At 48.7% G+C, this 14,422-nt stretch overlaps 1 protein-coding gene across 1 annotated transcript in view; it reads left to right on the top strand.

Moving 5' to 3' along the window:
• The first annotated feature begins 4,073 nt into the window (after window positions 1-4,073).
• The window catches only part of LOC144093714 (U-scoloptoxin(01)-Er1a-like), a 31,017-nt gene continuing 20,668 nt past the window's right edge, over window positions 4,074-14,422 (top strand). The window contains exon 1 of the mRNA XM_077627323.1: window positions 4,074-4,207. The gene's annotated coding sequence lies outside the window, so the exon portion shown is untranslated. The remainder of the gene's footprint in view (window positions 4,208-14,422) is intronic.

The following is a 14,422-nucleotide window of genomic DNA, read 5'->3' on the forward strand; positions in this document are numbered from 1 at the left end:
ACGCTTACAAACACGTCGCAGCGAAAAACTAGTGTTATTTTCAGCACGACACTATTTAATTTTTTGGAGAAAGAAAGATATGAGTGAAATGGACAAAATGTCTGGATCGCACAGAGCTGAGCTTGAAACTTGATTTTGATAGTCCACAAGTTCTGAAATAAGGGAGCAATTACTCACTGGCAATTACGCACTGGCGTCTTGGTCCGGGGTTCGAACCCGGGACCACCGCTTCACCGGAGAAGTCGCTCTACGAACTGAGCTAGCCGGTACGGCAAGCTTATGGTAGGGCGAGAGCGAATTGATCAATAACTCGAAGTGGGATTAGTGTTGGTCAAATGTTTTAGGGGAATTCCCCAAGGTGGAGTAGATTTGACAATAACCATAAGCTTGCCGTCCCGGTTAGCTCATTTGGTAGAGCGACTGCTCCGGTGAAGCGGTGGTCCCGGGTTCGAACCCCGGACCAAGACGAATTTCTCATTAACTACAAAGCTTCCGAGAAAGCTGTATAGCTTTCCTTTATAGCCGTATGGCTGCGCTTGGGTGGATGTCAGTGAGTAATTACCCCCTTATTTCAAATCTACTCCGCCTTGGGGGATTCCTCTAAAACATTTGACCAATTTGTGAAATATGAAAACGGTTGTAGTTGTGATATACGTATGCGTGCATTCTTGTAAAAAATGAGTTTGTGTTCGACAAGTTGTCTTGCTGCACTGACTATTCCTAATCATATGCATTTTCGTAAAGGACTGTAAGGAAAACTCGAGGCACAACCATATCTCTGCCAACAAGACGAAATTCATTTCTTTATTAGACTTAGGCACGGAGGACACAGATGAGGCCGGAAATATGTGTAACGGTGTGGGTAGCAGTGTTCTAACAAAATGCTTCAGAACTTTTCGCATACCTTTTCTGCCACATAAAATGTTGCTGATCATTACATCATCATGGACAAGTGACATGGTTCATACTGAAAAACAGATATTACATATACTTCAAATTTGAACTAATCTAGAATGATAAAACCTTCATGAATATTATTTAGCGACTCGCACGCATCTCCTCCCTTTAGCGGAGTAAGAAAAGGCCAGCTTACAAAACAAGTTGGCAAGCGGGCACGCCCGATTTCTTCAGAGCTTGCACACAGTCATATTTCTGTGGTAAGAAAATGGTTTCGAAAGCCAAGCTGTGGATTTCGCTAATCCTTGCTTATTCTTTTACATCAATCAGTCAGGAAATGCGAGCTGCGGGAAACGGAGCACGCTATTGCCTCCTAACATTTTTCACGCGTTTTCTAATCCTGAAACTGGGAAGGGCGGTATGTGCAGGCCGGTAAGGGATGCTAGTGTGCTCCCTTATAAACAAACAAATAATATTTCTTCGTGTTCAACAGAAAAGGCATGATTGCACTTAGCAAGCAATAGTGAGCTCCAGCACCCCCCTCACCCCACCGTGGAAGATGGCAGTTTAATTAATGATTGCTCGCTCAGGAAGATCAACCTTTGTCGCACAAGGCCCGCCGGTGGCAGCACCTGCCATCGCAGGGCAGTGGCGCATCGCTTAACCGCTGCACCACGTACTGCGCCAGGAGGGGTATGAGGATTCCCAGGGATCTATGAATGTAAATTCGAGAATGACCTTCTGCATTCATGGGAATTAACCTATCGCGTCATACCCTTAAGGTGGAGCTTAAATGTCCCTTCCGATTCCCCCCCCCTCCCCCCCAAATGTACAGCCAGGCCATAAGAAAGCCAATTCGATACTTTTCCAACGGAAAACACCAATGGTTATTTTTAAATACAGGTACAAAATTTCTTACAGACTGTACAATGTTGCGGAAACTAATATTAAAACACCAATAGTTATGTAAATAACAACCAAGAGGTTGTCAAATAATTACGTGTTTTGAAGACACACGTGACGCAAGAAATTCAGAAAAAAAATTCACATCAATACTGGTAACAAAGACTGTCAGTCAGAAAATGATGGAGCACGTGGTACCGAGCTCACTGCTTCGTGAAACACAATTTGCTGCGTTCGCTTGTTGGCAACTAAAATCACCCCATTTGCAAGGTGAGGGCTGCTAATTTCACCTAGCAGGAATAAATCCTTGCTAGTTAGAGTACACTCTGAGAGAAAACCACGAGTTCGCAATGCACACAACTGTGTACAAAAGCGCCTTATAAGGACCCTGAGGGATGCAATTTTCGTTATCTGTAAAAAATGATTATCTGGCTCTTTCTAAGTTTATTAACGTTTATCCGGCAGAAAAAGGATAACATTTTTTGCTGCGAAAATTGAATTTAAAACTTTTCCCACTACTTGATCAGCAAAATACATTCTTGTTGGAACCTATAATGTTCTTCCCTCCCTTTTTGTCAGTCTATATAATCTGCTCAACGAAATGTTCATCAGCAGTCACATCAAGCTAAAGGAAAGGCCACAGGTGTACAATTCGGCAACCACACTTCTTATATTAGTGTGTTCCTTTCTGGTATACCACACGGCCCTGTTCTATCCCCATTCTGTTCCTTCTGTTTGTAAACGATATTACAAACCACACAGAAACCAAACCTAGGTGCACTTTTAAAACTTTCGTCCACAAGGACACCATACAATCTCTAGAAAGAAAAGTTATAGAAAAAAAAAAACTGCCGGAGTCATTGCACGCGGGCACCTTCGGAACTCTGGAATAGCTGCATTCTGTTTCAGAAGTGACCCGTCCAAAAACGTTATTAGAAAAAGACGTTTTTTTCAGGTGCGGCCTACACACGTGATTGCGAACTCGAATAATTACACTCGCCACAGTCATAATTATCATCACTGGAATTAAGTCTATATGAGGAAAGCGGGCCCCTACGAATGGATGTCCATGAACCACTGTATTGAACCAATCGCGCTCTCCGTACGCCTACAAGTTTCGTAACATCACCACATCGTGTGATGCTTCGCCATTTTAAATTACGGCTATTTTCCTTGATACCCGCGCCGTTCCTACGCATTACATGTCCTCTCCAAGTGCCCACTTACTCTTATTCATTTGAGCTAGAATACCACCGGCTCACGTTTGTTGCATAATCCACGGAGCTCGATTTCTACATCTCGATGTAATGCCTATCGCTTTTCTTTGCATCATTCGTTACGCATCCTCCTGTAGAATGGCGAGGACGTTCTTAACATGCTTCAGAAAAGAATAAGACGCAGGTTCGATCCCGGCCGCGGCGCTCGAATTACGATTGAGGCGAAATTCTAGAGCCCCGTGCACTGTGCGATGTCAGTGCGCGTTGAAGAACCCCAGGCGGTCGAAATTTCCGGAGCCCTTCATTACAGCGTCCCTCATAGTCTGAGTCGCTTTGGAACATTAAATCTCCATAAACCATAAAAAAGAATAAAAGCACCACGACAATGGTTTCTTCAAGTAGCGTTTCTCTAAAGACAGAATGCTCTAGGCCACATATTCGGGCATTCTCGGTTCAGAGGATAATTACCCATCCAAACTTAGACCGCGCCACATCATCAGCATTCCAGTATGCACGTTCCCCGAAACGAACTTCCCCCCAAAAAGCGAATACCGCTAACGAGCGGTCGTGTCATAAAGTTAAAATACAAAGAAATCTGCATGACTGCGATGAGAACCGGTGTGTACGTGCGAAATCGAACCGCCGGCGGCGACACTCTGGGCGAGGCCGGGCGTCGATCGAAAGCAATAGCGGCTGGTGACTTTCGCCGGAGGAAGTGGAAGAAGAAGAGCGTTCCCCCAAAATCGGCGTCCCACGGCACGGGATGACGACGCCGTGCGCGCGTGAAGGCCGACCGCGCGGAGCATCTCGGCCTCCTCCTCTTCCTCCGCCTCCTTCGCCGCGCGGCAGAAGAGAAGGAAAGCGGGGCATAGGGTCACCGCGCGTGCGGAGCCCCATTGGTCCCGCGGCAACCCTTGCCTTCCTTCGCCCCCGTGGAAATATATAAGGAAGATCCGGCCTTGCCAATGGCGGTTCCTGTGTTGTGTTCACTTTCCACTGCTTCGTGTGTCTTCTTCCCGTGCCCGCCGCCAGTCCGTGCAGCCCCCCTCTTCTTCTTCCGTGGCCCACTTCGCTCGCAAAAGGACTTTCTCCGCAGAGCCAGCCCGGACGCAGCTCAGAGAAGGTTGTTACTCCGCCGCGGTCGACACTCCGTGCATCACCCGCCGTCGCAGCAGCCGCCACCTCCGCAGGTGAGGCCGCCGCGTTGACGCCCGACCACCACGGCACGGCCACCGGGGCTCGTCAACCCACCCATCCACCCCTCCCCACCTACATGTCCTACTCGTCCAACCCTGCACCGAGGCCCCTCGTCCTTTGCGTGGTCCCCTCTGAGTGTGTGCTGGATCGTGCTCCGAGCCTTGTCCACGCGGCTTCCCTTGTTGGTCTCGCCTGCACGTTATGCAAAGCGGCCGCCGCTTCTGACAGTCCCCGTGGCCTTTGCCACGGACGGCACGAGCTCTGTAGGGACAGCATCGCGAGGGCCGGCCACTGAGACTGACCATTGTTTCTCGTGCGCGACTGTGGGTCGCAGCGGGAGGGGGCTACGAGTCGGACAGAAACTGCCAGCGGGCGAAAGCGGCTAACCGCAAGTTATGGTTATGTTGTTGCGTGTAAGCGATGGTATCCGGGAAGGCTGAAGCATTGAGAGGGGCTAGATACGAAGAACACTCTAGGGTTCGTGACAGCCTTGTAGTCATGGTTCGTCTCTGTGGAGGCTATAACACCGATGACCTTCTTTGTCTGTTTAAAGAGTGCACTTACGGGGCTCCTTCTCAAGTTTATATCTCGAGAGCCCGTAAAAAATCGCAGCTAGGTTATCACTTCAGGGTGATATTACAATTTTTGAAAGCCGGCCTTCTGCGGATCTGATTTGCTCTTTTGATAAATCAGCCTGTTATTGCCAAACTCTGGAGATAAGCACTCTATGTGTGACGTAACGCTATACGCTTTTGTTTATATTAAGTCATAAGTTTACAACCTCATTTATTTGACTTACAACTAACGTTGAAACTGCAAAGAGAGAGAGAGTGCTTCGTTTATTCGCACTTCACGGCATGGCTTTTACCTATCCGTACATCTTCCTCCATTTATGCTCTGTCGCAGTACTAGAACGCGAATTTATCCACATCATAACATAAACTTCCATGTGTCGCGCTGTGCAGTGTGATATTGTGTTTCGAGCGTGTTGCGAGTAGTTATTGTGTATTTGCAATGTCGAGACTATGTGCCTATACTACGTCAATTATTGATAGGATAGGGGATGAAATTTCAGACTGCTAGAAGCTTGCGCATCCTAGACTTCACAGCTGAATCTCGCTTCCTTATCCTGGTATCCGCAATATTTCTCAAATTTTTCTTCAGTATAACTACTGACTGTAGAAAAATTGCTCACGGGACATAAACGTAACTGAACAAAATTTAAATTGTTGAATTCCTAAGCTTTCATCATAATGCAGAGGTCTCAGTGTTTCAGAAGCCGTCATGACCCTAAGCCCTAGGCCCTAGAGTACAATCATCTCTCTGTACTAAACGCTGTACCAGCCCTAACGACACCTTCATACCTCTTCGAACTCTATTGCTGACTCTTTTCCAGGTTTCTTCCCTTCTGCTTGCGTAACTTAAAATTCGCCACTGTGCACTGCGCACTCCGTTTATTTTTCCCCTCTCTTTAGCAGCTTCCACTACCCGGCGTATTAGCTGCGTGAGGTTCGCTCTAGCTACAGACACGCAAGAAGGGCCATATCGCTTCACCAAGAGGAAACTTTAGAAAAGCGATAGAGTGAAAACTAAATAGACCAAGAAATAACTAGATCATTTTCCTTAAAATGCGCGCGTACCTGATATTGTTCCCCTTGGTAAATTTTGCGAATCCTCTGGATAATCTAACTGCGCCTGCAACTGCGCTTATCTCTTTCCACACAGCCGGTAGTATGAGGCGCCTCGGCTGGTCGCTTCCCTCCTTGCCGCGCAAATAATCCCCGCGTCGCTGTAGCAAGCTGCAAGCAAGCGCTTGCTTGCGTGAGAGATGTATTCCGACGTCCTTCCCTCGAGCGACTGGCGGCCACAGCGAGCTCGCTTTACTGGTTCTTCGCCGCTATCCGCGTGAAAGATGGGAGAAACTGGTTCTTCTTGCCCTTACGTCTCCTGACGGCGTGACAGCTCGGCTATCGCGTCTTTTAAGCCTCAAACCGCCACGAGCCTCCCGAGGTTTCCGGCGGAGCGCACTGTGAGCGATCTTCGCGGTGAAGTAACCACAGTGGGCTTGCTGGCCGGCTGGCTGGCTGGCTTATAGCGCGCGTACCCCATCGTCTTTCACGCAGAGCGCGAGGTTTTTAGCGCCCGCTTCGTACCTGCCCCCCTCATGCCGTCTCCCTGCTCGCCTCGATGAGTGACGAACGCGGAAAGATGGCGGGAGGGGTTTACCGCTGCCGCCCAGACTGCTGTCCGTCATATTAGACAAGACGGTCTAGAGCCTGCTTGTCTGCGCGTTTCTCGAGCGTCGGCGAGGGGGCTTCGAGCGGAACCCGGAGGAGCATTAGAAGCGCAAACATGTGTAGGCTGTAACGTCGTTCCTGCTCCCCCCACCTTCCTTTTACTTTACCTGCAGCGCCTGAAAGTCTGGAGGCCTGTAGGATAGTATTAGAGGGCAGGGCGACAGCCCCGCCACCGCCACATTGGCAAGGGCCGAGAATTCCGAGGCGAGATTGACGTGAGAAAAACGGAGCCGACGACCGAGGTCTAGCTGGGGGTGCGGGAACGCCACGGTACATGGGCGAGCGACGCTGTGGGAGCGTTCGGTTCAAAGGGAGCGGCTCCACTTACTTACGAGAAATTGCGTGGGTACAGAGTAATCAAAAGGAATGCTGGTATTGAAATCCGTTTGAGTAGCCCCCCCCCCCCCCCCCCCCCCACCCCAAGCGGACTTCTGTATCGTCAGTGAAATAGCCCCTGGTGTCGACATGCGGCATTAGAGGGTGCAAACGGAATACGGTTTCCCACGGATTTTTAAGTTTCGTCTTGTGATGAGACGCAGACGGTTTAGTAGACGGTTTAAACTTGAATTCGAGCATTGGGATAGTGCGTAGGTTAAGAGCGTACGTGTGCTGGAAAAAATTATTACAGGCGCTTTGAGTTCGTTTGGTGCTCTACTGCCAGGTGTTAATTATCATTTGGATGCTAGATATTATTTTGTGCTTCTTTGTTGTTGTCTTTTTCTAGGATGGGAGAAAACTTGTAGCTGACTTGAGGGAACTATAAATAAGTGATTTTGCAGTTAAAAAATCGTCGTTATGGACAAGTTCAGCTTAATTTTCACATAGTATTCCTTCCATCGTGACAAATTGCTGACTCCAATTGCCTACTGAGTATGCACCATGATAATGCTCGCAAATAATTGTCATGGCAGCGACCTAATGGCGCTAAGCTCTCGACGTACTTTATGTTTTTTTTATACTTCCTTGATATGTTAACACCAACTGTGATTAGCATTACAACAGTCATGATTTTATTCTACACTAGAGTAAGTTTTTTGCGAGAAACAGTTTATGGGTTAGTTGATGTAACAGCAGTGCCTGTCGCGTACTTCTTCGTCTTCCAAGTTTATAAGAATATTTCTTAAGAAATTTTATATTATCACGTTGCTCATGACGTCATTTCCACTGCGATCGGCAGTGTTATGCACAGCACTGCACTTTTCTTTGATGCGTTGTGCGAAGGTGGCAGAAATAACGAATTAAACAAACCGAAGTCTATTAAAGCGTGCAGCGAAGAAGCATGAAAAGACGGTACCAGAAAAAGTAAGCGCATTCCACCAAGCTACACGTGTTTCCAGATCCTAAATCATTACGTGCAAACTAGCTTCTTTTGGACTTAATCACGGCAATAAAGAGAAGCGCACTGATGACTGCGTAGGCTTCCACATAGCGTTTTCTCGGCACGCAAGCGATAGGAATGAGTTATCCGTATCGCATTACGAAAGCGAGCTGCACCTGAACCCCGAGCTGCACCTGGACCCTGCAACTTTCGCCGCTCACGGTGCGTGGACGTGACGAGAATTGGCGGCCGGCGGATCGGGCACGAACGTTGACCGGAAGCTGTCCCATCTCGCGCCTGCCACTTACCCGGCGCTCCTCCCGAGAAGAGTAGGGGCCTATTTGGTTTTCGTAATCACGGGCTTCTTCCACAGCGCGTGGGCATAGCGGAGGAACAAAATTGCAGCGGCGCTTCTCGCCGCCGCCACAGCTAACTGTTTGCGCACGATGCATACGCGGAGAACGGGTTAATCGCGAGATAGGCGTCCGGATTGCGCGTACCCGGACCGCTGTGAAAACACGTGCACCACAGCATGCTGAGCGCAGAGGCGCGAAGGTTGCCAAGGCTGATTTCGCTTAGATAAAAAGGTAGTGGATGGACGTTCGCTCAAGGCGGGTAGTGTTTCACCGGTATACCGGAGTAGTCGGTATTCCCAGCAACAAGCGCGCGTGGTCGTCACAAACTGAGGATGGAGTGCATTACAATTTCATGTTGTGCCGCCGCAATGCCTGAGCAAACGCGGGCAGAGCAACTTGGCGCGTTTCTCATTCGCCTCATGCGTAGTTTCTGCTTCACTATACGCTCTCTTTAATGAAAAAAAAAGAGTGCAATGAACGTCTCTTCTCAGCGTTAATGCAAGGAAAGTAGTTATTAAGCAACAAAACGAGGGGGGAGGGGACTTTTTTTTGTTAGACTAGTGTTTTGAATTGACCGTATGGGGACTTGATGTCGAACCTTATGATTTCGCGAGACATAAGTCGGCTAAATGAAAGAAGAAATGTGCGAGACTCAGGGATTTACTCTGAACATGAAGTAGAGTGACGAAGACACTAGTATCTTATTTAAGGACATGTTTGAAACGGACTTTTGAGGAAATTGTTTTGTTTTGGTTTATGGGGGCTTAACGTCCCAAAGCAACTCAGGCTATGAGGGCGCCTTAGAGAAGGGCTCCGGAAATTTCGACCACCTGGGGTTCTTTAACGTGCACTGACATCGCACAGTACACGGGCCTCTAGATTTCGCCTCCATCGAAATTCGACCGCCACGGCCGGGATCGAGCCCGCGTCTTTCGGGCCAGCAGCCGAGCTCCATAACCACTGAGCCACCGCGGCGGCTGAGGAAATTGTAAATAAAACAATAACGTTCGAAGAACTTCGTCATAAAAGGCGCTGCCGTCACGTGATTCGCCATTCATTTTTATTCTTTCGATGTGCATTAGTTTCCATAAAGAAATTAAGACCATGGCAGGCCACTTGACTTCGTACAGAGGTCTTCCATCGCTCGGCATAAAATGCGACACGGAGTCTTTTTAATTCTCAGCAAGAAGAGACGGCGATCCACGCCCCCTTTCAGCCAAGAAGCGAAGAAAAGGTATCGAAGGAAGCTATCGATGTTCACGGATTCTCTTTCAGCAGCTCGTTGCCCGCGGGCTTACGCGGGGGAGGTAAAACACAAAGCCACGCAGTAGCTCCGACAAAGGACAAGTTCGAGGCTAGGCAATCGATGGGCGATATCCCACCCTTGAAAGGCCCGCTCGCTGTTCCACGGTCGCGCCCCGTAAACTTCGATGGCTATCGGTTACGGAAGACCGCGCGTGCCTGGCCCGCGACATCGGCGAAGAAAGCCGCCGCCTCGGTAACGTCTTCTTCTTTCTTATCACTCCGGCCAAGCCGGGAGGGTCGCTCTGCTTTTTGCGCTAGCACGCGCGTGCTGTTTCCTCTCACGCTTAGGCGTGCGTTACGCTCGCTTTCCTGTGCCCCATTCATGCGGAAGGAAGGAGGCTGCGTGCTTTGCAACCGGGGATGTTGCGTTTTGCAAACACTCTGGCGTGCTTATACGCTTGCCGTCTCTGCAACCGGCGAGATGTGTGGTCGGCGGCGAAGGAGCGCATTTCGTGGCTGAGCCAAAAATAGAGAAGACAGAGGCACGCGTGGGTTTCTCGTCTCTGGTTAGTTTTAGTTTTTTTTAACGGTCCGTTGTTCAGGCAAACAAGTGCTGCAGCGTAGCCCGCCGCCGTGCAAGGGGAGAATGCTGACAATGTTGATGTGCTGGAAATAGTTGAGTTTCTTTCTGTTTTAGTGCTCCTCAGGGACTCTGCTACGGAGTTTTTTATGAGGGTCGAGAGTTTATTGCAAGGTATTAGATCCAGCTGCGGTGTGCGCTACGAGCTTTCTGCTATTGCGCATGCGCACAAGTCTCGAGAGACCACTCTATCAGCATGCAGTTCTCCCAGGTGCATGTTGAGCGTCATGGCAGCTGAATTGACAGCGTTCTACCTCCATGTTATGTGTTGAACGGTGATGGGCTGGGATGGTACAGTTGGTACGTGTCGTTTGTTGGTACGTCGTTAGTACGAATCTATAGCATAAATCCAACGCGTGGTTGCATTGTTAGCAGTCCGTGTTCTCTTCCTTGCTGCGCTGTAAATAATGCTTTCATCAGCAAGCATGTCATCTCAGAACTGTGACACCATGCTCGCGCTTCACGTCAACTTCAATTCCCCGTACGTAGCGGCAAACTTTTCTCAAGACGTTAACGCCCTTTTACGCTAAAAAACAATCAGGTTTTCATTTCGCGCCAATTTCCCATGTGCAGTAGTCCTTGAAGGGTCTTTGATTTCATATATTGGTATCCTCATAACCTTGCGGCGTTAAAGCAATTAGTTCATGTTTTTCACCAGGCACCGTATGCGAACTGTGTGATTTATATGCCTCTAAAAACATAAGCTATAGAGGCGTGACTGAGTTCGCTGTGCTACTTTAACAAAGCTGGTGGTACAGCTGAGCAAACGGCGCTGAGACTGGAACGACAAAAAGATGCGCTTAACCATAATTTTGCCGCACTGAGGCCCTTTTCGAGTTCCCAGGATCTAGGAAATGACTCCCCCGTTAGCGCACAAAGCAGGCGCATAGTGCATAGACAAACTGGTACCGCAGTCAGCTTACAATTACGGCCTAATCTAGTTCGGTAAACTCTGCGCGCCTGCCTCAAATCCAAAACGCGATTGAAATGAAGGAGAATGGAACAAAAACAAACGCTCTAAACCCCTCGCTCATTAAGCATTCAGGAGACGTCGTCGCCGACTCTCTTTCGCACGAGAGTCGCGCGTAGGAAGACACGGCGCGCAGCGCCAGTGGGGGAAAAAAAACCACGCTTTCCTGTTTTTCTTATCCCCTTGAGGTCGCCGCGCCAGCGCACCAGCTCGATTACGCAATGAGCGCGGGCACAACAACGAGCAAAGTTGTCGTGGATACGATGACACACCTGCGCGGGTGGGCCTCCCTTCCCCCTCTCTTTCCTCTCTCCCACCTAATGGCAGGGTCATACACACACGCCAACACAGGCTCATTGTCAGAACGCCCAGCAGGGCACTACGTAATCGCCGCCGCCGCCGACGACCACACTCGATGCTCTCGCGGTGGTGTCATTTCCGGGTATCAGATTCGCGAGGCGTTTTCTGACTGCTACGGTCGCTTGTGTGCTCATTCCGCTGTTCGCGCGCGAAGTCGTGCATTCTTTCTTCGTATTTTTTTGTTTTTCTTGATTCTGGTTGTAGATCGTGCTGAGCGCTTTGCTCGGACAGGCGGAGCGTACTTACGTTGTCTTTAAAAGGGAGCCAGTCTTTGCTGCCCCTCGCGCTACAAAATGTGCGCACGCTGAGACCGCCTGTCATCTGACGTCACCCCCAGTGTGGTGCTGCTGTTCACAGCCGCTCTGCTAGAAGGTGAAAGGGAGAGGGGGAACGAAAAGACACTTTCAGACAACTCTCATGACGTCACCTTGCTTTTCTGTTAACTGTCAACACGGCACCGAATTAGAGAGCCTCAAAGCGGTTTGGAAACAGTATCTTTAGTATTTATGCTTGCTGCGGAAGAGACGCGATGGGAACTTGAAGATAACCATGCATATATACCACAGCGTGCTCGCCAAGTTGTTCGCTTAGATGCGGAATATGCCACTTTTTTTTTCTAAAATACCTAACCTGTAGGTATAAGGTTCAGGTCACCAGTAATCGTTTTTTTTTCTTTTTTCCTGAGTGCGCCCATGCATACTCAGGAATGCAAATGTACTGCACATCTAACTTGGAGAGCCTGAGCTATGTGTGGCCTTGACAACATCTTCCGATTGCTTCCGTTCGCGTCTGTCTGAGTGTCTGCAATCAGCGTCAAGGCGAGGCGCTAAGAACCTTAGCAGCAGCTGCAGCCAACCGGTGTGCGAAATATTACCTTCACTGCACCTCCTTCTCTCTTTTCCCTCCGAACGTCACTCTGGTCCCCTTCTCTTTTCTCCCTCTCCTTCCAGCCGCTTTGATGTTTTTATTTCCCTAAGTCAAGGATTCTCGGCGCTCCTGACGTTAGAGGAAGTGTGGGGGCCAGTAACCAGAAAGAACCGTTACGGCGTCGGAAGGTCACAGTTATGAATGCGTTTTACGGCCGTGTTTCGTTAGAATGTAACCTTTGCTTTATGGATGACCTCCTCCCTCTCCTTCCCTTTTGCTTCTCCCTTTTCAAGGTTTTATCTTTTTTTTTTTCCATGTAGAAGTTAACTTTTCCCCACGTGTTAGTAGCCTCTGTCAAGGACGAGAATCGAGGTAGCGCCAAGCTTCGTAGTAAAACTGCCGATTTCTAACTGGCTGAAACCGGAGAGTCGTCGTAAAAGCCTAAAAATTTGAACTCGTTTTGCGACATTATAGAATCAAACAACGTGCGTTTTTTTTTTAGTTGCGAGGGAGAGGGCCATAGTGTTTTCCCGCGATCAAAACGAGAGTAGCGACATCCAAAAGCGACGTGGACTTGCGGACTTGCACAGACCCGTTTAATTTATTTTGGACCCTTATTAAATAAGGAAAAGATGAAATCCCATCCTTGAAGTTCCTTTATAGGCCAAGCGCATAGCTGGAAGAATTTCAAACATCGCACCAGCCGTGCCCTGCATTTGAAAGAAGCGTTTGGTGCTCAGACTGGCGAAGGAATGTGACTCGCCTCGGACTTGGCACGGGAACACTAGAATCTTTGCCCAGACGAATGGGGCACGGGAAGTCCAGTTGGGACCAACGGTGAGCCTCCACAGACTTCAATTAAGTTCGGGTCGTTGAACACATCCGGTGCATTCCAGAGGTCCCGTGATGGAGATGGTGGCTTTCGGTAGTTGCAGTATTGTGGACACCTTGTTTTGCGGCCCGGAGTACAAACGGCCGCCGTGGTATACAGCGTCGTGTGTATTCGTGGCAGACAGCGGTGATCGAGTATGTCGCCGTTTATTAGGCGACCCCTTTAATGAGTTCATCGCTCATTAACATTCTGGTCACGCTCATGCCATGAAAGCGGCCGTGTGCGAGGCGTATGAGTGCCCATGTATTACACACACGGTGTTTCATGCAACCTGAAGCAAAACTACAGAAGCAAATTGGCACGTTTAAAAAAAATGAAAGCAGCAGTTTTGAATTTTTTTTCACAGCTAAGCACTCCTTTATCTAAGCGTAGCGTAGCATATTAGGAAAATTTATCACTCTTGTTCATTAGCTGCGAAATTAAAACGCTCAGCAAAATTTTCAGGAGTTTGAAAATACGAGAACAGACTCCATTGCATAGTTGTAGATGTCCGCAAGATAGCTACAACAGAATGTGTATATTTTTCAATTGCTCACTTTAGAAAAAAAGGAATTAAATGTGCACGCTTAGAACCATAGTGAGGCTCAATTCTAGCGTGCGTTCCTGCTTGCGTTTCGGTGTGTAAGTTGACAGAGGAGCGTGGCCACGCAGAAACACCCAGCAGCAACCCCATGCGTGGCAAACAGGGTCGCAGATGGGCTAGACGCGGACTATATCAGCGAGAAGGCCGAAATTGAACCCCGGTTGGGAAGCGCAACACATTTCGTACATTCTTATTGAATGACATCTTATTCACCTTCGTTTCTGAATGACTATAGCTATCCGTATACACTTCCGTCAAACTGTTAACCAGAATACAACGTTAAAAAAAAAACTTAAGAGTTCTTCCCATTTGAAACTGCCTATGGAGTCTATTCGATGAAGCTGTTCGTGTTATTTATTCCCTATTGTGTGTTTCAATTCGTAAGTGACACGCGATGTGGAATGCAAATGCAGCTTGCAATGTTAGAGAGGGACTCTCGCTTAACGGGTTCGCGTGTAGATAAAAAACAAAAAAAGGCAAATGACTTCTCGCGGCACGCATACCCTAGACAGCTCAGAAACAAGCAAGCACGCGAGATGAGAGAAAGAGAGAGAGAGTAAAAGAAGGAAGCCATGCGGGGAATACGCTCCCATCAGTTCAAGGCGGCCTTCTTCCCAGAGGTGCGCGCGCGATGACACCGACCTGGTTCTCGCTATAACAACGGGGGGAAGACCTTGGGG

This window comes from Amblyomma americanum, chromosome 6 (genome assembly GCF_052857255.1).
Source record: "Amblyomma americanum isolate KBUSLIRL-KWMA chromosome 6, ASM5285725v1, whole genome shotgun sequence".
In the NCBI taxonomy this organism is placed as follows: domain Eukaryota; kingdom Metazoa; phylum Arthropoda; class Arachnida; order Ixodida; family Ixodidae; genus Amblyomma; species Amblyomma americanum.